Here is a 14,426-nt window from a genome sequence, read left to right as displayed (position 1 = left end):
ATGAACTTCCCACCTCAGGTTGTGTGTGTGTGTGTGTGTGTGTGTGTGTGTGTGTGTGTGTGTGTGTGTGTGTTTAAAGATTTATTTTTATCTTTATTTATATGTCTCTGTATGTATGCGTCTCAAGTACAAAGACAACAGGAAGAAAGAGAGATGGGTGAGGGGAAAGGAAGGCCCTCTGGGAGGGCAGCAAGTGTCCCTCTGTCCCTCCAACCTTTCTGCCTTGTTTTGTGAGGCAAGGTCTCACTGGCCTGGAACTTCTCATGTAGACTAGACTGGTTTGACCAACAAGCCCCAGGAATCCACCTGCCTCCACCTACCAATGCCTGCCACCATGCCTGGCTTCATTTCACTTGGGGTCTGGGCTTGAACTCAAGTCGCCACGCTTGTGTGACACACACTTTCCGAGCTGAGCCGTCGCCTTTAGCTTCTTATTTTAAATCTTCCCCTGAGGTGAGCTTGTTTGTTTATTTATTTATAGTCTTCTCTCGTATATTACTTCCCTACCGAAGTTTCCTCTCCCTCTCCCTTCCTCCCAGTCCCTCCTGCACCCCACCTTGCCTCTCCCCCAGACCCACTCTTCCTCCGTTTCCCTTCAGAAAAGAGCAGGCCTCTCATGGACATCAACCAAACACAGAATAACAAGCCGCAATAAGACCAGGCACAAACCCTCACATCAAGGCTGGACGGAGCAACCCAGAAGGAGAAAAGGGACCCAAGAGCAGGCAAGAGTCCGTGACACCCCCACTCTCACTGTTAGCAGTCCCACAAGACACCAGACTACACAACCATGACATCTGTGTAGAGAACCTAGCTCAGACAGGCCCTTGATTGATTGTTTCAGTTTCTGTGGGCCATGTTCATGTGGTGTCCTCGACCCCTCCAGTCCCTACAATCCTTCCTCCTTGGGGTTGCTCTTCCATGAAAGAATCCCTCTTCCATGGGGTTCCCCTAGCTTTGCCTAATGTTTGGCTGTGGGTCTCTGCATCTGTTTCCATCAGTTGCTGGATGAGGCCTCTCTGATGATGATTGGGCTAGACGCCCATCTATGGTTATACCAGAATATCATTAGAAATCATTTCATTGTTTTGTTTTGCTTTTTGTTTTTTGCCAGTTGTGTTCGGTTCTATCCCAGGTCTCTGGGCTGTGCAGCCTCTGGTTCCTGGTCCTCCAGGCAGTGTCAGGCATGGGCTCCCTCTCATGGTGTGGGCCTCAAGTCAGACCAGTCGTTGGTCGGCCACTCCCACAAGTTCTGCTCCACCGTTACCCCAGCACATCTTGCAGGCAGAGCCAAGTATAGGTCAAAGTTTTGTGGCTGGGTTGGTGTCCAGTCCCTCCACTGGAAGCCTTGCCTGGTTACAGAAGACTTGGATGGTTCAGGCTCTGTATCCTCCATTACTAGGAAGGAGTCTTCACTAGGGTCACCCTTATAGTATGGAACAACTCACAGATTTGTGTGTCATCCTTGTGCAGGGGCCGTGCTAATCTTCTCTGTATAATTCCAATTTTAGTGTATGAGCTGCCAAAGTGGGCACCCAAGGTGAGTTTAATGCAAACATTTTATTGTTCCATCTGGCATTTCTGATCCAACAGTTCTGTAATTTTCTGGTATATAAAATATACCTCAAGGTTTCTAAAACCTAAAATCTAACACACTCATGCCAAATCTGTTTATTTATGAGGCTCTTGTAAACCAAAACATTTCAGTTCTGCAGTTTTGCCTCGTGACTGTGGGCACACCTTCACCGCCGCTTTCAAGTCCAGAGGAGACGCCTCTCCGTTACCACTAACAAAAACAGCAAGATTGGCCAGCTTCACCTGTCTTTGACTGCTAAAGCAGCTTGCAGTCCTTAAAGATGCTTCTGTCTGTCTGGTCCCGTGAGTGCCAGGCAGGCGTGCTGAAGGCGCAGCGGGCAGCCCAGGAGGCTGTGCAGCTCAGAGAAGCAAAGGGGAGTAAGCGTGGTGCTGTTCAGTGGTCAACCTGAGAGGCCAGATGGGGCCATCTTCCCAACACAAACCGCAGGAACTGCGGAAAACACCCCATGATTCTACCTCTGGGCCACAGCAAAAATGTTTTGGGTTGGGGGGGTATTTATTTTATTTTATTTGGCTTTTAAAGATTAGGTCTCTCTGCATAGCCCTGGCTGTCCAGGAACTCGCTCTGTAGACCAGGCTGGCCTCGAACTCGAAGAGATCTGCCTGCCTCTGCCTCCCAAGGGCTGGGATTAAAGACATGCGCCACCATGCCAAGTTTAAAGAGCATTTTGCTCAATTTCTTTGCAACCTTTCTTCATTGTACATTGTATTTTTAAATATTACAGTTTTTACCTGTTCCATACCTGCTTTCACTGAATAGTTTGATTTTAATTTTTTTTTTTTTTTTTTTTTTAGGTAAGGTCTCAAGTAGCCAAAGCTGGCTTCAAACTCACTTTGTAGCTGAGGATAACTCTGACTCCTACGCCTCCTGCCACCTTTCCCAAGGGCTGAAATTTCAGGTGTAATAAACAGGATGCCCAGCCTGGTGGTGCATGCTTTTAATCCCATCACTTGGGAGGCAAAGGCAGGCGGATCTGTATGAGTTCAAGGTCAGCCTGGTCTACATAGTGAGTTCCAGGACAGCCAGTGTGGTGACAACCTGTCTCAAAACACAACAACAAACAAAACACTTATGTGATATTTTTTATGTACCAGTCACTACCCAAACCCAAAAGCACTAACTCATGATCTTGTACCAGTTTCTCTGTTTGTCTCTAGAGGCCCCTCTTCTCTCCCTGCCCTGATGTGTGCCCCCCAGGCTAAGCTCTCCAAACTGCTTGGAGGAGCTGCCCCTAGCCTCTGACGGCCTCAAGTTTGTCCAACGACAAGACGTTCTAGAAGGAATATTGTTCCAGCTCTGCCTTTCCCTCTCTCCCTGCACGAGGATTTGCTGCTAGACTTCTCGGAATGTAAATATCTTCCATATTTATTTATTTTAGGTTCAGCCACGTGATCTGCTTTAGCCAGGGCAACATTTGTGGTCCTGGCATGAGCGCAGACCTGGACTGGACCAGACTGGCCAGTCTGGTTTGGCCTCTGGCCCCTGTTTCCACTGGGACAGGCCCAGGAGGCGGATCTGAGCCAGCCCCAAAGCCTGAGGCAGAGCCCTGTCAACCCAGGAGGAAGAAAACAAAGGCAGGCAGCTGGATCCCTGAATTCAGGCTGCCTGACCGATGGGCAGCCATGGCCGGCCGTCTGAGAACAGATGTCTGAGGAGGCTGAGGCAGAAGGCAGGGCACTCAGAGAGGTGGACAGGCAGCAAAGCTCCCCTCCTCTCCCTTCTTCTCCCCTCCCCTCCTCCCCGCTCCCCTCCCCTCCCTTCCTCTCCCCTCCTCTGCCTTCCCTGCCCTCTCCTTTCTCTTCTGCCCCTTTCCTTTCTCCCTCCCTCTCTCTTTCTCTTTCCTCCCCCTCCCCCTCCCCTCTCCTGCTTTCCTGTGTCTACTCATTTCCCATGCTCCCTCACACTGTCCTCGGTGCCCTCCCCCCACGGGACAGGCTAGCCTTGCTCCAGCCTCACCCTCAGCTCTGCAAAGAGTCCTGTATTAACACCCCCCAACACATACACACCCAGTTGGAAGAGTTTATTTATATCCTATCTAGGCTCTGAAGAGACAGCACCATGGTTAAGAGCATGGTTGCTGCTTTTCCAGAGGGCCAGGGTTCAATTCCTAGCACCCATATGGGGGCTCACAACTGTCTGTAACTCCAGTTCTAGAGAATCCAATGCCCTCTTCTGACCTCCTTGGGCACCAGGGCAGGCACATGGTACACTTACATCATGCAGGCAAAGCACCAATACACATTAAAAGGTATAATAAATAAATCATTGTCTTAAATCCTCATAACTGTTCTGTGGGTGGGTACCATTGTCCTTATCACTAATGAGGAAAGTGAGATTCAGGACCATAAACCTGACAGGGTCACACACAATGGAGCTCTGTGGCTGTGAGGCAAGCATCATGGTCACTGGGCTCCGCTGATGTGACTCTCTCTAAAGCATTGTTCATTTACCGGTGCCTTTGTTGGTGGTGTTTAGATGCTTTTTCTGTATTTGTTATCGTGGATTTTCCTTTGCTTGCTTTTCTTTTCTCTTCAGGACACTGCAGGAGTGAGCCTGCTTTGGATGATGGTTCATATATAGGGTGGAAACATTTTCTAAAAATACAAAGTATGAGCTTTCTTTTTTTTTAAAGATTTCTGGATTTTATATATATGCATGTATGCCTGCATGTATGTAAAGTCATCGTGTGTGTGCAGTGCCTGCAGAGGCCAGAAGAGGGTGTTGTTTCCACTGGTACTGGAGTTAGAAATGACCGTGAGCCTCTTGACTAGCTGGGAACTGAACTCTGGTCCCCTGGAAGAGCAGCAAATGCTCTTAACATCTGAGACATCCATCCCTCTAGCACCTGTTATGCTTTTTAAGACAGTGTCTCATGTAACCCAGGCTAGCCTTGAATGGCCTATGAAGTTCAAAGATGACCTTGAGCTTCTGATCCTCCTACCTCTGCCTTCCCTGTGCTGGAATTATAGGTGTGTAATAGCATGCTGGGAAACACATCCTTTCTTTTTCTTTTTCTTTCTTTCTTACCTTTTTTTTTTTTTTTAAGTCACTATGTAGCTGGGCATGGTGGTGCATGCCTTTAGTACCAGCTCTCAGGAGGTAGAGGCAGGTGGATCTCTGAGTTCAAGGCTAACCTGGTCTACATAGCAAGTTCCAGGACAGCCAGGGCTACACAGAGAAATCCTGTCTTGAAAAATAAATAAATAAACAAACAGTCAGTGCGTGTGTATACTGTATGTGTGTGTGTGCCAGCTCCTGTGTACATATGTGGAGGTCAGAGGTCAATGGCAAATGTTTTTCTATATCGTCTGCTTTAGCTTTGAGACTGCGTCTCTCACTGAGTCCCTGGGATCCACTTAGATCCATGCCCCGCCCCCTGTTACAAATGTACCTCCAGCTTTTACATGTGCTAGGGGCCAAACCCAGGTCCTCCAGCTTTTACATGTGCTAGGGGGCCAACCCAGGTCCTCCAGCTTTTACATGTGCTAGGGGGCCAACCCAGGTCCTCACGACTGCACAGCACAGAGCAGGCTCTTGACTAACGGAGGCGTCTCCCAGCTCTGTCCTTCTTCTGAAAATACGGCATCCTAGCCGATTAAGACAGGTTACTCTCATTTATTTAGCTGGTTCTCTGGAGCTAAATGTTCAGTCACTTCCCTTATTTCTTCCTTTTAACTACAACAGCTAAAACGCCTCTGGACATAATTAGAGGGAGAAAGACATTTGCACAGATCTCTGATTGTTCCCCTAAAGCACATGTCTGTATCACTTCAGAATAATTTCCTGGATCAATAACTATGCACATTGATAGGGTCCTTGTCTCTGATGACAGCCAGCCTCACTCCTGCCACTCCCACCAGTACAGGGCGTTCGATTGCTTACATTAAACTTAAAGGGGAGGAGCCTGGAGAGAGCTCAGCAGCGAAGAGTACTGGCTCCTCCTCCAGAGAGCCTGGGGTTCATTCCCAGCACCGGTATGGTAGCTCACAATCCTCCATAACTCCAGCTCCAGAAAAGGTGATGCCATCTTCTGGCCTCCTTGAGTACTGCACACACATGATACATACACACACACACACACACACACACACACACACACACACACACACAAGAAAAACATCCATACACATAAATTAAAATAAAAACAATTTAAAAGGAGCAGAGCTTTTTTTTTTAATTAATTTGCTTCCATCTGCCCACTCAAAACATAGAATTTTTTACAATTTTGCTGTCATTTGTACTTCTACGGCTTGTCCCAATGTCTTTTTGGTCATGACCTATAAGGCTTCCTCTAAATGTCTATCTTGTAAGCAGCAAAGGTTTTCCCCATGTCTCATTTTAATTGTACTTTTTACAAATGGATTTTTAGTAGTCAAAGTTAACCTGTTTTTACCCCTATGCTATCTACCTTGTGTGTTATATTTAGAAAGATGCTTTTCACAAGAACATCACTTAAACATCTACAGGCCTGTTGGCCCACACATGAGTCATGAAAGAGGATATTGAGCTAATTTGTTTTCTAGTTTCAACTTCGTCATGGTTTTTTTTTTTTTCTCTTTTTCCCAGGGTGGATGTGTGAATGCAGCTTTCTGAGTACTGAAGTAGCAAGAACCACGTTTGCACCTCAAAAACTTCCAAGGCAGTGATTGGGAAGGTTGGGGTTTCTTTGTGACTCGGCTGACCATTTGCATTGGGAACTATACATAACTAGTCACTGAGTACATCTGTGCTGTAGACTCACCTCCAACAGAGGGCCAAGAGTTCAGACACATGGGCCTATGGTGTGTGTGGGGGGGAGACTAAGGTTCTTCCACCAACGACTCCAACAGAGGGCCAAGAGTTTAGATACATGGGCCTATGGTGTGTGGCGATGGGGGCCGGCGGGGGTGGGGGTCTCTCACTCAAACCACCAGAGGCTTACACTGTGCTACCCAAGCTGTAGTCTCAAATTTCTGGGCTCAAAGGGATCCTCTCTTCTCAGCCTCCTAAGCAGCTGAGTGACAGGAACATGCCACCAAGCCCAGCTGTCCTTCTATCTTGCCAAAACTAAGTATTTTTTTCTGGCTGTGGAACTTTCAGACTAAAATGGGAGACACATCCAGGGCCAACTGGGACAAAGGATTCATCATGGCCTTCAGGCTCCCTGACCGTGTGGGTCACAAACACAGTTCACACAGGGATTCGGGTCTGATGATGGAGTCACACTTGGGGCACTGGTGAGAGGATGTGTGTGCTGAACTGTCCTCGAGGGTCCCCGGTGTGCTAGGATCATGAAGAGAGGTTGGTTCCGCCAGTGAAGTGTTTGCTGTTCAAGCGTGAGGACCTGGGTTTGGACTCTCAGTACACACATCAAGAGCAAGGCATTGTTTGTAACCACAGTCTCTCAGGGGTAGGTAGGGCAGAGACAGGAGGATCCTTGGGCCTCACTGGCCAGCCAGTCAAGCCAGGGGAGCTCCAGGTTCAGTGAAGGATCCTGTCTGAAACTGTAAGAAGGTAGGAGGCTGGTGGGATGGCTTGGTCTATAAAGGTGCTTGCTACAACTCTGACCACCTGAGTTGAATCCCTGAAGCCCACTGGTGGAAGGAGACACTGACTCCCACAAGTCCTCCTAAGTGCTGTGGCTTGTGGGGCCTACAAACACTCATGCACATATGCACCTGCATGTGTGCGTGCATGTACGCACGTGTGCGCGCACGCGCGCACACAGACACACACACACACACTGAACTCCACACGCGCACACACAGTGCACACGTGAATATCTATCCACATACATAAGAGCACGTGCACAAAGAAAGAAGGTTGCTGGAACAGAAGAGTGGCGAACTTGAACTAGACTGGAGAACTGGAAGAACTGGTATGGAATGGGATTCCAGATCTGGAATCAGAGAGGTGTGACAGGGAGAGATGACAGCACCCACCCCGCGCCCAGCCTGCTGCAGCGGAGTCCAGGTACCACAGAGGGAAGAGCACTTGGCAACCAGAGTCAGGATGTATGTAGAGCATCTCCTTAGAGTGTCAGCTATGAAGTTCCCAAGAGCGAACGATTAAGAAAGGGAGAAAGCACTGAGAGGCTCTCTCCTAAAGCTTCAGTGAGGGCCACCACGAGGGCTCTGTGGATAAGGCGCTAGCCACCAAGACTGACACCGAGTTCAATGCTTAGGACCCACATGGTGGAAGGAGAGAGCCAACTCCCACAAGTCGTCCTCTGACCTCCATATTCACACACTCAAAATAAACAAATACAATTAAAAAAAATAAGACCCTCACAAAACAAGGTGACCAGCGCTAAATTTAGTGTTAGGACAGTCTAGAGAAGCAGCTCCCACTGATTGCTGCCACTTCCTCCGGCTGGGCATTGTTCTTTCATTTCCTGAAATATCTTAGTTTGCATTTCTTAAAAAAATAAAAAGAACTACTACCCCAAAGATGCACTGGGATAAAATTAGATCACGAAGGAAAATGTGGAGACGAAAGTAAAAATTCCCGCAGTAGCTCTCAGCGTAACTGTTGTTGACATTTCTGTGTTTTCTCCCACTCACGGGGACCCACCAACTTTTCCTGTCTGGAAATTGTCCATGTACGCTTTGTTTTGGAGGTGGGGTGAGTTCTGAGGGTTTCACTGTGCAGCCCAAACCAAGCTGGCATGGACCCTGGGATCTTCCAACCTCAGCCGCCCACGTGCTGGGATCTCAGGTGTATGCCACCACACCCAACTCCAAATGTGTTTTCTGGATGGTGTGTTTTGTTTCTTTTATTTTTGTCTTGTTTTATTTTTGTCTTGAAACAGGATCTCAAAGTAATACATTTTTGCTGTGGGCCGCAGGAATATATTATAAGAACTCAGCTGGTTATGGCAAAGTCACTACCTGGAGGAATCAGGGAATTCCTCCAGAGGAAGCCAAATCCCAAGGAGTTTTTGGTGCTACTTGGCTATATCAGCTGTATTCTGTTTTGAAAGTCATGTGTGCCTTCATAGTTTTCCCAATTGACTTTTCCCCAAGAAGGGCTAACAGTGTGGACTGATCACTCTCTGGACATACACATTCCAGGTATTTGGAGAACAGCCTCAGGAAAGGCTTTCTCTGGAATCAGATATCTCCCTTGGCCACTTTCAAGGACTAGCAGTAATAACAGTCCACATGCAAGTCTCCTGATTTAAGGTAAATTCCACAAGGAGACACCACCTAGGTCAGGTGGATGTTAAGTAATAGCTTTACACAGTTCAGCTCAGACCCTCCTTTCTTACAGCCTTACTAACTTTATTGACTGCTAACTCCTTACCTAACCACTTCTAGGAATATTTAGATAACCTTCTGCGCTGACAGCTATGCTCAGCCAGAACCCCAATTCAAGCCTCCCTGTAATTATCATCATTAGCAGTGTCTGGCCAGGTCCATCCCCAGATGGAGGAAAGTACCTTATCAGAGATACCTCCGTACTTTCTAAGAACAGACTTAAGCATCCAGGCTACCTGTTTGAGAAGGCCTGGTGGATATACCAATTAAACTTTACTTCCTTCTTTCCCAAACCTTACCTCTGGTTCCAGATCTCCATTTAACTATCACCAGAGGCATCTAGCTGTACACAGGTTGCCTATCGACTGAGCACACTTTCCCCCACCTTGCAGAAAAAACGGCAGATAGCTTGGACAGATAGGAGCCACAGAAAAAAAGAAGGCAGTTTTACTTTCTCCCATTGACCTAGCAACTTATAGATTCTTAACATTTTCTACTAATCACGTTTAAGACTATAGTTGAGCACATAAGATTCCCTCTTCTTAGATATTACCCAAATTTAGCCTTTAGTTAATTCATTTCCCCATTGGTCACTTCCCTTTGGGGTTGCAAATGATAATTAACGGTTGTTGGCTCCCTATGTGATTCTTATCACCCCTCCATTTGACCCTGGAAGCCTGGCTTTGTATACCAGGACTTCCAGGGCATGGAGGGACGGAGAAGAGAAAAGAGAATGGAAGAACTAGACGGGTAAGAACTTGAGAGGAACAAACTGAGATGGGGAAGAATTAGATGGAAGGGCTAGAAGAGAGTACTAGAGGAATGAGATGGAAGATGAGGAAGAGTCAGATGGGGAAGTACTAGCTGGGTAAGAACAAGATGAAAAGGACCTAGATGAGGCAGAGTTAAGACAAGAGAATTAAGATAGAACTTAGAGAAAGCAGTAGATAAATATAGAGAGAAATCAGGCAAGAAAGGAGCTAGACATGAGAACAGAACTGAAGCTGGGTGTAAAGGATGTTATGCCAGAGGAATTAAAGCAAGTGGACTATAGAGCTCGGTGTGCTGAGATTCTGTTTCCTGAAAATAGTCCTCACCGTTAGTAGTTCTCTCTCCTGAGCCCCTGGGATGTATAATATTAAGGCTGGTCCCTCTAATATTATACAAGACATTTTGACCTCAAACTCACTATGTAGCCAAAGTTATCCTTGAACTCCTTCATCCTCCAGTCTCTGTCTCTCAAGCAAGGGTTCCAAACATGTGACATCATGCCTGGCTTGCTGAATGTGTTTTCTAACTGAGTCAGTCAATCAGTCAGTCAGTCAGTCAGTCAGTCAGTCAGTCAAAGTTAGTTGATTGGTTGGTTGGTGGTTATTTAATTCATTGAAACACAGTCTCTCACCGCCCTGCCTGTTCTCAGACTTGCTCAGGAGCTAAGGATGACCTTGAACTCCTGATCTTCCTGCCTCCACCTCACACCCTGCCTTAATATTTCTTTAACTTAACACTTGATGAAAAATTTTCCACCTCAAAAAATAGTATCTATATCAGCAGGTGTAGTCATTACAATCTGTAATGATTAGTGTTCCGTGTCAACTTGTCAAAGCCTAGTCTTTCCTGAGAGACAGAGCTCTGGGCATGCCTGTCAAGTGTCTGAAGCGTGATCCTAATTAGTCTTATCAATAAAAACCAGGGGTCAAATATCGGGGTGATAACCTGAAAGATCAGAGAAGCAGAGCAGCAGCCACAGAGACTTTTCACCTCTGTGAATCCTCAAATGGAAAGGGCCAGAGATCCTGTCTCCTCCTCCTGAGTGCTGGGATTAAAGGTATCAGCTTCCCACATGCTGGGACTAAAGGCTTGTGCCACCACTGCCTGGCCTCTCTGGTTAACTAGTGGCTAGCTCCACCCTCTCCAGACAAGCTTTATTTGTCAGAACACAAAATCACACAACATTTCCTCCTTTTTGTCTATATAAAAAGCAAAGGTTTTAACTAACATAGAAAAACTATGTACAATAACTATATACAAATATATAATTTCATTAACAACATCTAGTCCATAAGCATTTGACAAATTCAGAGAAATTACTCCATTATCTATCTTGTCTTGGTGAGTCCAAAGTGTTGTACCTAATTCACTTTCTATGCTAACTTGCGTTACCAATCCAAAATTATTCTTTTATGTTGTCAACCTTATTCACTTTACACCTCTTTAGTGAGTTTCTTTTCTGAGCATAGTAACAAGTTATATGACTATAACTATCTAGTCTTCAACTCCATCAGAGACCTGAGAAAGAAATAATATTACCTGAGTAAACAGGGAGTGTAAAGCAAACAACTTCCAAAACTAAGAAATGGAACAGCTGACTGCCTGGACAGTCACCCAAGTTTCCTCTGTAATGTTGGGGCATCCGTCTTTAGCCTACCGGCCTAGCATATCTGACAGACTTATCTGTGAAGCAGGATTTTTGAAGACTGTCCCACCTTGTCTTAGCAAAGTTCGGCAGTCACTTTCTTTTGTGTCCTGCTTGTCCCATTTGGACAGCATACTGTCAGCAGTCGAGGCAAGGGCACTTTCTTTCCCAGTAGCTAACTTTTGCCACAAAGAAAGTAAACTCCATATAGAGTTTCTTTGATGCCCATCATCTTCTCTGAAATAGATTAGTGCTGCCAGGAGCAGACATGTCTCATTGTCATAAAATAAAATAAAAAACTTTGTTATTAAAACATTTTTAAATGCCATATTCTGTAGATCTCAAGTGTTTGAAGACCACTTTCCTATCTAAAATATATCTCTGTTTGACCTTGAAAACATACCTAACCTGACTACAAGTTTGATTTTAATAGGTGATTAACTACTAACCTGCATTTCTTTATTATCCTAAACAGTTTGTAATAATAACTTGCAGTGACTAAAAATTTACATTACATTGTTAGATGAGCTGTATAGGTACAATACCTTAAACAAGAGCAGTAACATGGGCCTGGAGAGATGGCTCAGAGGTTAAGAACACTGGCTGTTCTTCCAGAGGTCCTGAGTTCAATTCCCAGCACCCACATGGTGGCTCACAACCATCTGTAAGGAGATCTGGCTCCCTCTTCTGGCCTGTAGGCATACATGCAAACAGAACACTGTATACATAATAAATAAATAAATCTTAAAAAAAAAAAATATTTAAAACTAGTAGTTACCTTTTTAGTTTAAAAGTAGATTCAATAATCTGCCTTTTATCCTATCATTTCTGTAACATATATACAGTATAACAAAAATAACCTCAAATTTGTATCAATATACAAAAATCCAAGCCAATGTAATTATTTAAAACTAGCAGTTGCTTTTTAAAAATAAATTCAATAATCTACCCTTTTATACTATTTCTATATCCCCCCTTCCCCCCCCCCCCCGCTTTTTCTTTTTAGAATGAGATCCCTGAATCTAATTTCCTTTGTTCAGCTTTTTTTCCTGACCATTACCAATAACAATTTGTAACCAACCTCCTAAACAATGACAAATATCCATAATCCAGTGAATGACCAAAAACCAACCACCCCAACTCTTGGGAATATGGGCATCATGTTCTTAAAATTACTTCCTGCTTTCTGGTGGCAATAGCATCTTTAGGGGACCCTGAAAAAAATTGGGATAATTATCAAGTCCTGGGAGAGCAAGCTGTATCATTTGTTGTCCAGTCTCTGTATAATGAGAAAGTACAGGGCTTATCTCAAGTCCTGGCTAGAGTAGTCTGTGAGGCTGGACCATCTCAGCTAGCCACCTTGAAATTGTCCTGAGCAGTTTGTAATCCAAAGTTGATCTTAGATGGTGTTTGTCAGCTTAGTGGCATTTCTACAGTCCAGGTGGAATCATCACTGTGAGGCCCCATCATCTTTTTGGAGACTTCAGAGATTGCTGTTAGGAAAGTTTATTGTTCAATGTAGAAATTTAAACACCATTAATATCAAAACAAAAAGTTTAAATTTTAAGGTGGTACTGTACCTAAAGAAATGTTTTAAAGAGTCAAAATAAATTTGAGGGGTAAGAGATTTGTGACAATAATAGTCCCTCAATTTTTGCTTTCTTCTGTCCCATACCAGGTGGCTCTTCTGATATGAAACAGAGACTCTGAATTTTCTTTTAACAACATGCTTGTGTTTAGAGAAGGAGAGAGCCATGCTCCAGCTCCAAAGCCAGCTTTAATTTTTAATTTAACTTGGACTACAAAAATACCATTGCATTATGTGTCTGTAGAGAAGAGCAGAAACAAACATTTAGGAAGATGTATGAAATTTTATCCTGTTGGAAATGTGATATATCAATAGGCCAATTTACTCTTTTTCTTGGGACATTTTTTCTGGATGACTCATCCTTTTTCTTCAGATGTCTCATTTGTTCAGATTCTTTAGCCTCCATTCTCCTGGAAAGACGAAGAAAAACAAACAAACCCTGCCCCAACCCTAACTTTAGGAATTTCCCATTTGGCAATTTATATCTGAACAAATGAAAAGTATTTGTTATAACTTATAAGTCTTATAAGTTAGTTTAGATTGGTCATGCTGGTTGATGAACTATCACCTCTTCTAATCAAGAGGTCTCTCTTGTTCTGGTTTCTCCTGAAATTTTTTTTTATCTTCTAAAACTGTTCTAACATCCAGAGCAGTATGGTTTTTTACAATAGGCATTAAGTCCTTCAATTGCTCTGGGAAGGAGTTTCCCCCATGGTGACAGGGGATGACTGAACCAAATTTGACATGGGGACCTGCAAGAGGCTCCCCAAGGTGTTTCCCAATGGCAAAGGGTTACCCTGTCTGTCCCCTGTTGATCTACATTCATTGGTCCAATGTCTGCCTTTGCCACACCTTCTGCATACTCCAGAAGGGAGGGATTTTCTGTTTGGATTATTCTCAGAAAAAACATTGTTTCTAGGAACACTCTGTATATAATCCCATTTTAGGTGACCTTGTTTGCCACAATTAAAACACTTAACATTTTGATTTTTCTTCAAGCCTCTGGAAATCACCTCTCCTATCCAAGCATCATCTTGGTTATGAGATTCAAAATTGACTGTATCTCAGATCCATTCCTCTGTGGGTGCTGATCTTGCCTTTAAAGGCCTAATTATCCTTTTGCATTGTGAATTAACATTTTCAAAAGCCAAATATTCAATTATTATTTGTCTAGCTTCTGAATTTGGTATCATTCTATTTACAGCTGAAGTCACTCTTTATAAGAAATAAGTGGAGGTTTCTTTTGGGCCCTGTATAACTTTAGTAAGTGACTCAGTTCTCTTTCTTACTTTTTCAATTCTGTTCCAAGCATTCAAGGCCGCTGCATGGCATAGAGACAGAGTGTGGTCATCATATAGAGAATGTTTATATACATTAGCGTAATCATCCTCTCCAAGAAGTTGGTCTTGGGAAGTTTCAATGCCTCTAGCCCCACTTCATTATTCAATGGTCATGGCCTCATCTTTCCACCAGGTCCTTCACTGTAATTGAGGACCAGGTTCCAATACTGCTGTAATCTCTCAAGTCTCATGGAATAATTCTGTTACTAGTTGACCATGAATTTAACATTTCCTTCACAAAAAGTGA

At 44.4% G+C, this 14,426-nt stretch overlaps 1 non-coding gene across 1 annotated transcript; it reads right to left on the bottom strand.

Annotated features, from left to right (window-relative positions):
* Positions 1 to 1,428: 1,428 nt before the first annotated feature.
* LOC128115076 (U6 spliceosomal RNA) lies at positions 1,429 to 1,535 on the bottom strand. The gene has a single exon (XR_008219974.1). It is a non-coding gene; the product is annotated as a U6 spliceosomal RNA (small nuclear RNA).
* Positions 1,536 to 14,426: the final 12,891 nt, after the last annotated feature.

The sequence above is a fragment of the Peromyscus californicus genome, unplaced genomic scaffold (assembly GCF_007827085.1).
Source record: "Peromyscus californicus insignis strain IS unplaced genomic scaffold, ASM782708v3 Scaffold_19__1_contigs__length_69161282, whole genome shotgun sequence".
Taxonomy (NCBI): Eukaryota; Metazoa; Chordata; class Mammalia; order Rodentia; family Cricetidae; genus Peromyscus; species Peromyscus californicus.
The sequence above is the reverse complement of the archived record's forward strand: the minus strand, read 5'-3'. Positions and strand labels throughout refer to the sequence as shown.